Raw genomic sequence first — 14557 nt, forward strand, 5'->3', positions numbered from 1 at the left:
AAGGCTCTGCCCAGCCTTTTTTTGCATTTACTCCAAATTAGATTTTACCTCATGTGCAGCTCTCTCCTCTGTAGCAGGGAGGGGCAGTCTGAGGGTGTTAAGAGGCCATTCTGAGCAAATAGTACCAGTACACTGCTTTTAAAAGATTTAACACCGACAAGTCAATATAGAGTTTGGCTGCAAACAGTCAGTGCAGCTATGCCAACATGGACGTGCCAGACGTTGAGTGCTCCCTGCCCTCCCTGGGGAAACTTGGATCCGCCCTCAATGTCACTTGTTTCATGAATCCACCAGCACAATTACAGCAATGATGGTAAGATTCTACGCAGCCTTCAAGTGTTGCTACCATGGAGATGATAAATGTCTACACAGGATTCATGTCTCATTACAGCGATGATGGTCAATGTCTGTACGGGATCTGTATGTCATGAATCTTTCTAAATGCTTTGTACTGTCAGCTCACTGAATCCTCACAAAACCCTAAGAGACACTAAGGCATTTTAAGGCAAAGAAACCAACCCCCCTCCCCCGCTAGGTCAGACACTTGCCCAAGTTCTCGGGACTCTTAAGTATCTATGGCAGGATTAGACCCAGCTAGCCTTGCTCCAAACTCCAAGATCTTAGCCACTAAGCTATTTTAGGGATCCACGAGACTCACCTGTAAGGACCCACATTCTTGAGGCATTGTGCCTTCAATTAAAAGAAAAGATAATGAACATTTTCTGAGTGCCTTGTGAGGGCTAAGCACTTTGCATATCTGGTACTCAAGAACCCTCAGGGTTGGGTTTTGTTCTTTTAGTTTTAGAGATGGCAAAGTTGATGCTGGGGGCAATTAGATGGGACGCTAGATTCTCCCAGATGGTGAACCTATAAAACTGGGGATTTCACTTTCAAGCTGTGCCTTGGTCAAGTCTGTGCTTGGCACTCTGGATCCAGTTGCTTCCTAGGTTCCCAAAAGTCCCTTTGAGGGGCTTTATGTCATGTTTTTGACTCTGTGGGGCTTGTTGCCTGAATGGTGGTCAAAATCAATTTAGTGCATCAAAACCAGCATTTAAAAAAGTGAAATAGGGACCCCCTGGGTGGCTTAGCTGGTTAAGCATCTGCCTTCAGCTCAGGTCATGATTCTGGGGTCCTGGGATCAAGCCCTGCTTCGGGCTCCCTGCTCAGCGGGGAGCCTGCTGCTCCCTCTGCCTGCTGCTCTCCTTGCTTGTACTCTCTCTCACTTTCTCTCTGTCAAATAAAATTTTAAAATCTTTAAAAAAAATAAAAATAAAGAACGGAAATAGAACAGAAAAAGAATAAAGCACACAGAAGAAAGGAGAAGAGATAAAAATAGAATACAATAAAATAGAATAGAATAGAAAACATCAAAAATAAGAAGTATTTTTTGGTGAAACTTGGCATTTAGTAATTCATGTGTATATTGAGCTGTAATGTAAACTCTGAGTCAGAATAAAAAACAAATTGGTCTGTGCTCTCCTGACCCTTCATTCGCAGGCATCTCCTCTAGGGCCCAGGGGATGATGATATTTATGATAGACCCTGTACTCGCTCCAGTTTTGAATTGAGCTATTTCTGAAAAAAACAAGTCCATTTCCTGTTGGAGTTCCCAAGGATTAGGGACAATTTTGGTCAACTTTGGGATGGCTGCTAAAAAAACACATTTACAGGGCACCTGGGTGGCTCAGTTCATTGAGCTTTGGACTCTTGATTTGGTCATGATCTCAGGGTCATGAATCAATCCCCGCTTTGGGGTCTCCACTCGGTGGGGCGAGGAGTCTGCTTGAGGATTTCTCTCCTTCTCCCTCTGTGCCTCCCCCAACTCGTGCAAGCACACGTGCCCACACTCTCTATCTCAAATAAATAAATCTTTAAACCAACAAACCAGCAAACCAGCAAACAAACAAACAAACCACATTTCCTTTGTGTCTCTTCCATCCAGCACTCTGAGGTTTTTCTCAGAGCCACAGTCCCAGAATCTCCTCTGTATCTGGATACTATTCCACCTGTGGGCAGAGAACGTTTCCTTCCCATATCCTGGGTCATCCTCTTCTCTCTTTTGATTCTTGTTCTTTTTTTTAAAATTTTATTTATTTATTTGACAGACAGAGATCACAAATAGGCAGAACAGCAGGCAGAGAGAGAAGGGGAAGCCGGCTGCCCGCCGAGCAGAGAGCCCGATGCGGGACTCGATCCCAGGACTCTGGGATCATGACCTGAGCTGAAGGCAGAGGCTTTAACCCACTGAGCCACCCAGGTGCCCCGATTTTTATTCTTTTAAAAAGATCTAGTTTTAGGGTCTATCAAGGTCATAAATGCATGTGATTTAAAGACTCAAAGAGGCTTTCTATGAAGACAAAGGGCTTTTTTTGCCTTTGCCAACTGCCTGCCCTTTTCTGCTTCCCAGAGCCTTAGCTTTTCCAACTGATACTTGTGACATTTACCTCCATTTTGCCAAATAACACACTTAGATTGCTACTTTTTGATTTTTCAGCTTTCGACAAGATCTTTTTATTTCTTACTACAAAATAAATTTAGCTCTTTTTCAGTCTCTTTGAGACACCCTATTTATCTTTCCTGTATAGGTATATAATAATTTTTATTAGATAAATGTTCATTGTTTGTATTATGATTATAAAATCTAATGCAGCTGAAAGGTATCATATACTATATTTACTTTTTCAAACACAAATTAAGTTTTCTCTTGATATAATTGACTTGATTTTTCATTTGCTTAATTATCTATGTTTATCGCTAATTCAACCCTTTGCCCCAAACCAGTTGTCCCTGGTTGTGTAAATCTCTTCTCAAAGCATTCAGATACAACAAGCAATGTGGTAATACTGCCCTACTGAAGACATCCCCAGAGACTCTGACCTGCTCCAAAGTGTATGGGTTGTTTCCTAAGCATGCTTCACAGCTGTACCTCTCTTTTTTTTTTTAAATATTTTATTTATTTGACAGAGAGAAATCACAAGTAGGCAGAGAGGCAGGCAGAGAGAGAGGAGGAAGCAGGCTCCCCGCGGAGCAGAGAGCCCGATGTGGGGCTCGATCCCAGGACCCTGGGATCATGACCTGAGCCGAAGGCAAAGGCTTTAACCCACTGAGCCACCCAGGCGCCCCTGTACCTCTCTTAAAAATCAATATTTTAAGATGTTGCATGACCATTAAATGTCTTTATTCTATTCTCACAATAATTAATAGTTTGGCTTAAGACAGAATTCTAAGTCGGAAATGAGTTTCCCTTAGAACTTTGAAGACACTATTACAGCACTTTCTAGTTTCTAGCATTCCTTTGAAGAGTCTGAAGCTGTTTTGGCCATTAGTCCTCTGTTCACTCTGGAAATGCATAGATATTCCTTTTACTTCATTGTTCTGAGATTTTATGTTGTTGTGCCTTGGTGCAGGTTAATATTTATCCATTGTGCTGACCATGCAGTGGGGCTTTTCAATCTGGAAACTTAACATCTTTCAACTCAGATATTTTCCTTTAACTAGTTCTTGGTTAATTTTCTCCTTTCTCTTTTATTTTTCTATCTCTGTGAGGTTTTTGTTCTCATTTTATTTAAAGTTTGGACCTTCTTGTTGGCTAATTTTCATTTCTTTTCTCTATCTCCTTTCTCTTTTTCTCTATTTCTTTGAGATTTCTTCAGCTTTATTTTTCACTCTTCCATTTCTTGTTGATCCCTAAGACTTTTTATTTTTAAAGTCTCTGTTTCTTCTTTCTTAAACATCCTGTTTTTCTTGTTTTGTGGTTCAATATTATCTGCTGACTCTCTAAGAATATCAGTAATAGTCTTTTTGAAGTTGTCCTTTCCTGTGTAGGTTCTGTTTTCTCTGAGTTGTTTTTTCCCCCTCCTGTTTGTCTCTGATGTAGTAGAGGCTTTTTTTTTTTTTTTTCAAATACTTATTCCTGACTGGTTGCTCATATTTCAGACTGGTGTACTCAAAACCCTTTAGGAAACTCTGAGCCCACGGGTGGGGACTGTCAACTGTCCTTCTTAGAGAGTGATACCATGTAAGCTGTTCCCATAGAAACTCTCATGCTAGCATCTTTAGACTCTGGGCTAGTCAGAGTGCCCAAAGAAGACCTTTCTACTCTCCAGCTTGGAAGCACAGGCCTTGATGCCTGTGCTTTGGATACAGAGTTGGAAGAAAGCTGAGGTTGGCAGTTCTCAATCTTCAGTAAACAAATTTCACTTACTCCGAGACTAGTATATAGCTGTGTCTTCAGTTGTGCCTGGAGTCTCCCAGTACAGAGTTCCTCTGTTGTAACTTCGACCGGGAATAAACCTCCAGGCTTCTGCTGGGATGAGGAGGGGCAGATGCCAGGGTGTGCTGAGTAGGAGACAAAAAGCAATGGGGTGGATTCTAACTGCTTTTTAAATAAACTTTCATCAATTATTCTGTTTTTAGTTTCCTTTTATCCTCCTTTTAAATTTCTGAATCTTCTGGAGATTCTGTGTTGAAAATGAGGTCTATTTTTTCTTTATTGATTGGTTTAGCTAAAGGTTTATCAAAACTGTCTTTTGGTTTCATTGATTTTCTTTGTGTTGGTTGATTTGCATTCTATTTCTTTGATCCCTACTCTATTATTTCCTTTCTTCTACTTACATCACATTTGATTTGCTCTTCTTTTTCATTGATTTTAGGTATTTCTTTTGTTGTTTTCTTATGCTGACTTTTTTTTAAGATTTTATTTATTTATTTGACAGACAGAGATCACAAGTAGGCAGAGAGGCAGGCAGAGAGAGAGAGGGGGGAAGCAGGCTCCCCGCTGAGCAGAGAGCCCAATGCGGGGCTTGATCCCAGGACCCTGGGATCATGACCTGAGCCGAAGGCAGAGGCTTTAACCCACTGAGCCACCCAGGCTGACATTTAAAGTTATAAATTACTCTCAAAGTACTATTTTTTTTCTGCCATAAATTTTGATGTGCTTTTTAAAAATTTTGATTCAGGTTAAGGTATTTCTGAATTTCCCTTCTAATTTCTCTTTTTTGAGGTTATTTAGAAATGTGCTGTTCAATTTCTACATATTTGGAGATTTATTAGATTTATTTCTATTATTGATTTCTAATGTAATATCCCTTGTGGTTGGAGAATGTACTTGAATAATTTCATTCTTTTCACAGTTTTGGGGGCTTCTTTAAAGGCCTAGCATAGGGTCTATCCTGGTAAATGTCCCATATAGACTTGAAAAGAATGGGTATTCTAATGTTGTTGGGTGGAGTGTTTATATGTCAGTTAAATTGAGTTAGTTGTTAGCATTTCTCAGATCTTCAAACTTACTGATTTTCTTTCTACTAATTCTATCAGTTACTGAAAGGAGAATATCAAAATTCCAACTATAATTTTTAGATTATAAACTACATCTTCTTTAAGATTTATTTATTTATTTGAGAGAGAGAGAGAGAGAGAGCATGTGAGTGAGGGGAGGGGAGGGGAGAGAGGGAGAGAGAGAATCCTTGAACAGACTCTCCACTGAGCACATAGTCTGATGCAGAGCTTGATCCCAGGACCCTGAGATCATGACCCAAGCAGAAATCATGAACCAACTGAGTTACCCAGATGCCCCTAAACTACACTTTTTAATTCTGTCAGTTTTTAACTTCACATGCTTTAGGGATTTTGTTGTTGTTTAAAGGCATGCACATTTATAGTTTTTTACTATGTATAGTAAATATATATATATATACACACACACTATATATAGTTTTATTGACCTTTTGTTACTATGAAATAATTCTCTTTTCTCAGTGATAGCTCATCTTGAAGTCTATCTGGTCTGATATTAATATAGACACTCCATCTATATTTATTGTTAGCATCATATAGATTTTCTATCTTTTACTTTATTTGTTGATCTAGCTTCAAAGTTGGTCTGAATTTATTTATTTACTTTTAAAGATTTTGTGTATTTATTTTAGGGGGAGATGGGAGGGGCAAAGGGAGAAGGAGAGAATCTCAAGCAGACTCTACACTGAGCATGGAGCCTAGAGCCCAATGCAGGGCTAGATGTCATGACCCTGAGATCATGACTTGAGCTGAAATAAGAAGTCAGATGCTCAACCCACTGAGCCACCTAAGAATCCCTAATGTTGCTCTGAATTTAGAGTGCATGTTTTGTACCCAGAATGAGGTTGGATCTTGCTTTTTTTTTTTCAGTCTGAGACAATCTTTGCCTTTTGATTGGAGTGTTTAATCCATTTATATTTGATGTAATTAATGTTTATATTTAGATCTATGATGTTACTATTTGTTTTTTACATGTCTCATCTCTATTTTGTTCTTCTGTTCATCCTTTATTACCTGCTTTTTATTAAAAAATATTTTTTGGTATACCATTTAAATTCCTCTTTACTTTTCCCATCAGCTTTATTTAGCTGTTTATTTATGTATTATCATGTTGTCACAAATGGCAGGATTTCCTTCTTTTTAAAGACTGAATATTATATATATACATAAGTTTTCATATATATACTTTATAAATATATATAAAAGTTTATATATATATAAGTTTATATTTATCCATTCATCAATTTAACAGACATATTGTTTCCATATCCTAGCTATAGTGAATAATGCCGAACTCAACATGGGAGCGAAGACCTCTTTGAGAAACAAATTTCATTTCCTTCAGATATATGCCCAGAAATGGGATCACTGTAATTTAATTTTTTATTCTTTAAGAAACCTCCACACTGTTTTACATAATGCCTGTACTAATTTACTGTCTCACCAACAGTGTAGAAAGATTCCTTTTCTGGGTGCCTGGATGCTTCATAGTCAGTTGAGCAGCCAACTCTTGATTTTGGCTCAGACATGACCTAAAGGTCCTGGGATCCAGTTCTGAGTTGGACACTGTGCTCAGTGAGTAGTTTGCTTAAGGACTTTCTCCCTCTCCCTCTCCTCTGCCACTCACTCTCTCTCCAAAAATAAATAAATAGGAGCACGTGGGTGGCTCAGTGAGTTAAAGCCTCTGCCTTCAGCTCAGGTCATGATCCCAGGGTCCAGGGTCCTGGGATCAAGCCCCGCATCGGGATCTCTGCTCCGTGGGGAGCCTGCTTCCTCCTCTCTCTCTGCCTGCCTCTCTGCCTAGTTGTGATTTCTCTCTGTCAAATAAATAAAATATAAATAAATAAATAAATCTCCTTTTTAAAGATTTTATTTATTTGACAGAGTGAGACACAATGAGAGAGAGAACACAAGCAGAGAGAGTGGGAGAGGGAGAAGCAGGCTTCCTGCTGAGCAGGGAGCCTCATGTCAGGCTCAATCATGACCTGAATCATGACCTGAGCTGAAGGCAGATGCTTAACAGCTGAGCCACCCAGGTGCCTCTAAATAAATAGATCTTTTAAAAAGATTCCTTTTTCTCCACATCCTTGCCAACTTGTTACCTTTAGTCTCTCTGATAATCATTTAAATAGATGTGAAATAATACTTCATGGTGGTTTTGATTTGCATTTTCCTGATGACTAGTAAAGTTGAGCACCTTTTCATGTACCTGTTGGCGATTTGTATGTCTTCCTTTGAGAAATGTCTGTTCAGATCTTTGCCCATTTGTTTTTCACTTTCTTGTTTTGTTCTGTTAATGAGTTGTATGAGTTCCTTATATATTTCGGATATTATCTCCTTATCAGACACAGTTTGTGAATATTTTCATCCGTTCCATAGGTTGCCTTTTCATTTCACTGATTTTATCCTTTTCTGTGCAGGTGCTTTTTTCATTTGATGCCATCCTATTTAGCATCTTTTCTTTCATTCTGAGGAGTTGGAGCATTACTGTAAGTCATGTCTAGTGGTGATAAACTGTCTTAGTTTTTGTTTGTCTGGGGAAAACTACATTTCCTTCAATATTAATGGATAATTTTGTTGGTTGTAGTATCCTTTGTTGGTAGATTTTTCTTTCAATACTTTAAATAAATTATTCCAGTCTCTCTGGAGCAGAGAGAGACTACTCCAGATTTACAGGAGTGCAAGGTTTCTGGTGAGAAATCCACTGATAGTCTTATGGGGATTTCCTTGAATGTGATGAGTCTTTTTTCTCTTGCTGCTTTCAGAGTTCTCTTTGTCCTTGACTTTTGATAGTTTGAGTATATTATGTCTTGACATAGTCCCTTTTAGGCTAATCCTATTTAGGGACTTTTGAACTTCATGAATCTGGATGTCCTTTTTCCTCCCAAGATTTGAGAATTTTCTAGCCATTGTGTTTTAAAATAAGTTCTCTCGCTCCTCTTTCCAGAAATCCCATAATGCATAAATTGATTCATTTGTTAGTTTCCCATAAATCATGTAAGCTTCCTTCACTCTTTCTCATTCCTTTTTCTTCTCTAACTAGATAATTACAAATAGTTGAGTCTTTGAGTTTGCAAATTTTCTGCTTGGTCAAGTCTGCTGTTGAAGCTGCCTATTGCATTTTTCATTTTATTAATTATATTCTTCAGCTGTTCAGTTCTTTTTAATGATTTCTTTCTTTTTGTTAAACTTCTCATTTTATTCATGTGTTGCTTTCCTGATTTTACTGAGTTATCTATCTGTATTTTCTATGACTTGCTAAGCTTCCTCAAAACAATCATTATATTATCATAGATTCATAGATTTCCATTTTTCTGTGGTTGGTTATTGAGAAATTTTTGTGTTCCTTTCATAATGTCATGTTTCCTTGATAGTTCATTTTCCTTATAGCCTTGTATTGATGTCTGCACATTTAAGGAAGCCACAACCTCTTCCAGACTTTACAAACTGGCATTGGTGGGGAAAAAGCTTCACCTGTGGGGGGGGGGGGGGGAATCTAGGGCTGGGTGAGGGGCTGCGGATCCAAATCTGGGGGGGCTGTGTAGCTTTAGCTCTAGATCTGGACAAGGCACAATGATATAGTCTCTGTGCAGCTCCAGCAGCTGAGGTCAGCATTAGCAAAGACTGTGGAGGTCCTTAGCAGCCAAGGCTGCAGGTGTCCCTAGTGATGGTGATGGATCCTTATGTGTTGCTGTTCCCTGTTGGCAAAGGCTGTTGGGATCCTCCTGTTCCCTTCATTCCCCACAGGGGAATGTTGTGGCCAAGATCTTTCTTGGTGCTGGATTTGCCATGCAGTTGTGCTCACTGTAGTGGTAGCACTGGTGTCTGAGCATAATGAAGTGGTCATAGTGCCAGGTCTGGTGCACAAGCATGTGTAGAGCAAATGTAGCTCCAGAGTCTGGGGTACAGACAGACTTGGTGCAGCAGGAGCACTGGTGTCTAAGATGTGGGCAAATGTCAAGTGACCATGGCTCTGGAATCAACAACACAGGTGCACTTGTTGTGGTCCTGCCATTGTTTGGGGCATGATTTACGTGGAGGAGCTGCTGAGCTAGGGTATGAGGCATATGTGCAGTTGTTGGGGAGGGGGAGTTGGGGGGGGCAGGGCTGCTCCAGCCCTGGGGGTGCACCAGCAGCTCTTTCTCAGGGCAGGGAGCACAGTAGGGGTTTAGGGGCAGAAGAAAGGCATAGCAGTGGCTTCTTCTTTGGGTGGAGGGCTGAGCAGTATCAACTCCAGGGAGCTTCATCATCTGAACAATAAATACTGTGGGAGCCTTTTGTGGTGAAAGCTTTTGGGTGTCTGCAGGAGTGGTAAGGGCCGCTGCAGTCCTCTAGATCTCCTTTTTCCCCAGGTGAGGAGGTCATGCTGAGGGACTCTCTCTTGGTACCAACTTAGATCAGAGTGGGGCATATGGTGGTCTAGATAAGATACTTTATATGCTTTTCTATGCAGCCATTCTTGGTTTTGTGTCCTGTTGAGTTGCTGCAAGTTCTTAATTATATTTAAAGCTTTCTCAGTGCTTTTTTCATCTGTTCATAGTCCTTTATTCATTACTTTTTTTTTTTTTAATGGGAAGGAGAAGTACTAGGACTGCCTAATCTGCTAATTTGCTAAGATCCCTTTTCATCTTTACCTTTTAACTAAGTTCCTTTGAGGGATGCCTGGGTGGCTTGGCCGGTTAAGCATCTGCCCTCAACTCAGGTCATGGTTCCAGGGTCCTGAGATGAAGCCCCGCAACCAGCACCTTGCTCAGTGAGGAAACTGCATCTCCCTCTCCCTCTGCCTGCCTGTCCCCCCACTCATCCTCTCTATGTGTATGTGTCTTAAATAAATTAAATTAAATTAAAGTTAAGTTCCTTTGAATTTGTTTTCTTTAGTTACTGTCTTGGGCATTACAATATGCACCTTCAATTTATCACAATTTACTTCAAATTAAAACTGATTTTTTTGGTGAAAAAGGAAACTTTGTGCTGGTATAGTTCCATTTCTTCTCTCCTCCCACGTTATTATTTTCATATACATTCATATGTGTTATAAACCCCCAGTGTGATGTTATCATTCTTGCTTTAAACAATCCTATATGTTTTTTTAAAATTATGAGAAGAAAAGGTACTATATATTAATATTTTTATATATGTATTTTTTATTTACCTTAATGCTTGCCATTCCCAGAGATGTTCATTCCCTTTTCTGAACTGGTTACCATCTGATGCCATTTCCTTTCAGCTAAAAGAATTTCTTTTCTCCTTTCTTTCTTTCTTTCCTTTTCCTTCTTTCTTCTGTAGCTTAAGTCAGATAAAAACAAATTCTCTCACGTTTTTTAACATGGAAAATGATTCATTTCATCTCCATTTTTAAAGATAGTTTTATTAGATAGTAAATTCTTAGGTGACAATTCTTCAGGTTTTTTTTTGCTTTTAAGACTTCAAATATGCATTCCACTGCACTCCAGCATCTATTTTTCCCAATTAGAAGTCAATCTTGAGTTGTTTTGTTGTTGCCATACATATGATGCCTTATTTTCCCTCTTGCTGCTTGCAAAATTATCTCTTTTCTTTGGTTTTCTGTATTTTGACCATGATATCAAGGTGTGGTTCTCTTTGTTTGTATTTATGTTACCATAGACTCGGTGGCTTATAAGAACATAAATTTATTTCCCATTCTTCTAGGGGCTACAAAGTCCAAGATCAAGGTGCCAGCAGATTTGGTGTCTAGTGAGAACCCTCTTCATAGGTGGTTATGTTTTCACTGTAACCTCACATGGTGGGGGGGGGCTTTTTTGGGCCCGTTTTATTCTTGGGCACTAATTTTCATTCTCTTCCAGATAAATACTACTGAGAGAATTTGATTTTACCCAACTTACATGAGGCTCCACTCTCTTGACCTAATCACCCCCCAAAGCCCCACCTCTTTATACCATCATTCTGGGCATTAGGTTTCACCGAATGAAATTTGGGGAGACACAAACACTTTGAGACACTCAGATGATAACATTGACTCTTTAAGCAAATGTTATTTACTATTGGTGGAGAAATTTCAACTATGTTTTCTTCAAATCATTTTTCTGTGCCTTTTCTTTTTCCTCTCCTTTGGGGCACCTATTATATTTATACTTGAACACTTTACATTGTCTGGCAGATTTCTAAAAGTCTGCTCATTTTTCTTAACTTTTTTTTTTGGTATCTTTTAGATTGGATTACTATTGATTGCTCTATCTTCAAATTCAAACTCTTTCTTCTGTCATCTCAGATCTGCTGTTGAACCTATCTAGTGAATTTTCAATGTTAGTTTTGTAGTTTTCCGCTCTAGAAAATCCATTTGATTCTTTTTTTTAGAGTTTCCACTTCTCTGTTGAGATTCTATTTTTGTTGGCTCTTTAATGTAATTTCCTTTCATTTTTTGAGCATATTGTCCTTTAATTCCTTGAACATAACTATAATATTTGCTTTGAGGTCCATTGGCTAAATTGAACATCTGGGCCCATTTGGAATCAGAATCTAGTGACTTTTTTCCTGGTCACAGTTTCCTGTTTCTTGGCATGTATGATCATTTTTAGTTGAAAATTAGATATTGTAGTGACTCTGAATTCTGTTTTATTTTCCTGAAAGTTGTTGATTTTTGTTTTGTTTTGTTTTACTAACTTATCTACACCTCGATTGTTTTCCTCCATGGTGTGCAGCACCTAATATCACTGTGAAGTTTTTATCTTTTAGTCTTCTACTTGGTTTTTTACTCTGGCTTTCTAAGGGTATCCCCTGGTTCTGCATTGTTTAACAGTCAGACAGTTATTTGAATGTAAGTTATGCTCAGACACTTTGAAAAAGCAAACCTTCCACCTTCTGCTGCCTCAACTTTATGTGGATGGAGGAACAAATTCAAATCTACAGTTAGCCCTTAGGTTTCCCTTAGTTTTCACTTTCTGCTTCACTCTCTTGGTTCTTCCCAACTCATGCATGTTATATCAGTCAGTAAAAGAGGTATGGAGTGTTTATTAGCTCAGCCCTTTCATGACTCTCTTACTTTCAGGATCTCCCCCATTACCTTTCTGGGTGATTATCTGCCAACTCTGAGCAGAGGCTATAACCTCAAGCAAGCAAAGCTGCAGATTTTCACTTCCTATCTAGAACTGATCCCATGACCTTTAACCCATAAAACTGAAAGATTTTCATCTCCCCATCACAGACATAGCTGTCACCACTAGCTGGTAAGCCAACTGGTTTTCACTAACTAATAGCTCTCAAACCAAGCCCACTATTCATTCCCATTGGAAAAGCTGTGATTCTCACCACTCAGGCTAAGGGATGGGAGGAGGGGGTTGAACCTGTAAGCAAGAAGACCACAAACTCATGGTCATTCTAATGTAGTAGCAGTTTTTCAAGATTAAACAATTCTTCACTTGTTGTTTGGCTTTGGTCATTTTCTAGTGCCCTGAAATGGTTGGTTTTGACATCTTTGTCTAGTTTTTTTGCTTGTTTTCTTCAAAGGATGATTGCTTCTCACACCATCACTCCTTCAGTGAATTTTCAACTAGATTACTTTAATGTTTCTTCTACTCAAATATTTTACTGCCCTTGGTTTTGATTTTGATCAGAAATGTACTGGTGTCAAGAGGTTGGCGCAACCAACATGGAAGGAGAGCTCCAAATTTTGCATAAGTCACCTCAAAAGTGCAAAAATAAACGGGAGAGCCAATGAGGCTGAACATGAAACTGGGGCTTCAGAGTCCAATCTCAGTGTAGCCATAAGAGCCCTCTCTAAGGTTCTTTAACAAACATGTCTAAAAAGGATACTCCTAGCCTCACCTTACACATTTCACAGCTTCCTATCTTCTCCCTTGGGTCCTGCCCCTATCTCCTCTCTGCCTTTCTCCTGGATTCTATGACTCTGTGAGGGTGAAAATGGCTGAAATTAACTTTCACTTCTGCTCAGACAAGTGAAACCCAAGAGCAAGGTCATTTCCTCGTTCTTTTCTGAGTGGCTGCTAGAATCCATTTTTGTTTTTTTCCGACCCCTGTCTATTGGACATAGATAGAAAGGTGACACTTTTTTTCCAGACCACACAAAGACTATCTTACCCTCCCTTTCCTGTAGACATTCACCTCCCCTTGAGCTCCAGTTTTGAACAGATGAGCCAGAGTCAGAGGAAAATATATTTTCTCCTTAGGAAGGTAGATTTCCTGCTTCCCACTACACTTTTAATATGCTCAGATGCAAGTATATAATTTGTCCAAAAGTCACGTATTTAGTCATTTATTTAATTAGACATAATGGTACATAACTCAGGCAGCATCATTTGGATGCTTGATCAGTAAAAGATTCAACCTAGGTATCTGCCTCTGAGAGTTTGAAAGATTCTTAGTCACAAACCATATTCAAAGCCATCTGCTTGGTAACTTCTTCTAATAATCCCTGATGTTCCTATTGCTTCTGCCCCTGTTCTAATACTGTGCCTTGTTGGGATTCTATGGCCACATTTCCCATACCCCGTTATTATGTCTATCTACCAGACATCCTTTCCAGTCTCCCTAGGCTGATTCCCTCATGGGAAGATCATGCTTATTTATACCTCAACCCTGAGACTCTGGCATGTGCTTAACACAGGGCAAATGTTCACAAAAGTTTGTTGTGTTAATTGAATTGAAATAACAAAGCTAAATAATTTCATCTCAAGTCAGCAAGTCTTTAGATCATGAGTTTAAGGAGTTTGGGATTCTTTCAAGTTGTATTTAATGCTTAGATCCAACTCTCAGGTGTCAGGAAATGAGTATAATAGTAAATTAATAAGAGCTATGATTCACTGAGCACAACTCATTTGGGACACTGTTCTAGGTTCTTCACTACCAAGGACAGAAGAAGACAAAGCAGTGTTAAGGATCAGATTTGGGACTTAGATTAGACAAGTTATTTGGAATTTATTATGTACTAAAAACTGTAATACAAATTTTTATGCATTGATCCATTTACTGTGACAAAAAACTTTTGGGGAAATCAGGCAGATTGTTTTCAAAGAGCCTTAGAACCCAAAAACTCCGTGTTGCTGCTGCTGTTGCTATGAACATCTGCAAAAAGCTCTTTCTTACCCCAAACTCACAGCAAATTACTGTCTTAGTCCTAAAATCCATGAGGAAACTGAGATTCTGGACTGTGGTTCCAGGCCAGGAGCAGAAGCAAGCCTATCTGAACTCCATCCCTGCCAATGTTCCCAGACATAAAGGCAGGAGAGGAGCAAGCCCATGGGCTCCCTTTTGTCCCTCGATCAGA

Source organism: Meles meles, chromosome 2 (genome assembly GCF_922984935.1).
Source record: "Meles meles chromosome 2, mMelMel3.1 paternal haplotype, whole genome shotgun sequence".
Lineage (NCBI taxonomy): Eukaryota > Metazoa > Chordata > Mammalia > Carnivora > Mustelidae > Meles > Meles meles.